General features: G+C 48.8%; 1 pseudogene; it reads left to right on the forward strand.

Annotated features, from left to right (window-relative positions):
- Positions 1 to 276: 276 nt before the first annotated feature.
- On the forward strand, positions 277 to 394 carry LOC126337269 (5S ribosomal RNA; annotated as a pseudogene).
- Positions 395 to 662: the final 268 nt, after the last annotated feature.

The following is a 662-nucleotide window of genomic DNA, read 5'->3' on the forward strand; positions in this document are numbered from 1 at the left end:
ATGTGCCAAACGTGGACATACCGGCTATAATGTAGATTGCAATGATGTTCTGGCTGATCAGTGCATCTTAATGTAGACTCCGTAAGAGATGCCTGTTACAGCACGAAGGATGTATGTGGCACCTTCACGTTTTTTTAATTACATTCTTAATGTGATGTTACCACGCCAGTTCATGATCGACAGAGAGCCGTAAGTCTATGATGACTACGATGATTGGCAATCTAATGGAGCCTAAACTTAAGTTTCTAATTTGGTCTTTGGCATATAAGCTCTCGGGGCAACAGTCTTGCCGCAGTGGTTACACCGGTTCCCGTCAGATCACCGAAGTTAAGCGCTTTCGGACGTGGTCGGCACTTGGATGGGTGACCATCCAGGACGCCATGATCTGTTGCCATTTTTCGGGGTGCACTCAGCTTCGTGAGGCCAATTGAGGAGCTACTCGACCGAATAGTATCGGCTTCCGTCAACAATACCATCTTACGACCGGGAGGGTGGTGTGCTGATCCCACGCACTTCCTATCCGCGTCCTCCACGGAGGATGACACGGCGGTCGGATGGTCCCGGTAGGCCACTAGTGGCCTGAATACAGAGAGCATATAAGCTCTCAAATGCTTTATAAGGCGATATGTTCCGGCATTTTCGTTCAGCCACTCGTAAAAACA

The sequence above is a fragment of the Schistocerca gregaria genome, chromosome 2 (genome assembly GCF_023897955.1).
Source record: "Schistocerca gregaria isolate iqSchGreg1 chromosome 2, iqSchGreg1.2, whole genome shotgun sequence".
Taxonomy (NCBI): Eukaryota; Metazoa; Arthropoda; class Insecta; order Orthoptera; family Acrididae; genus Schistocerca; species Schistocerca gregaria.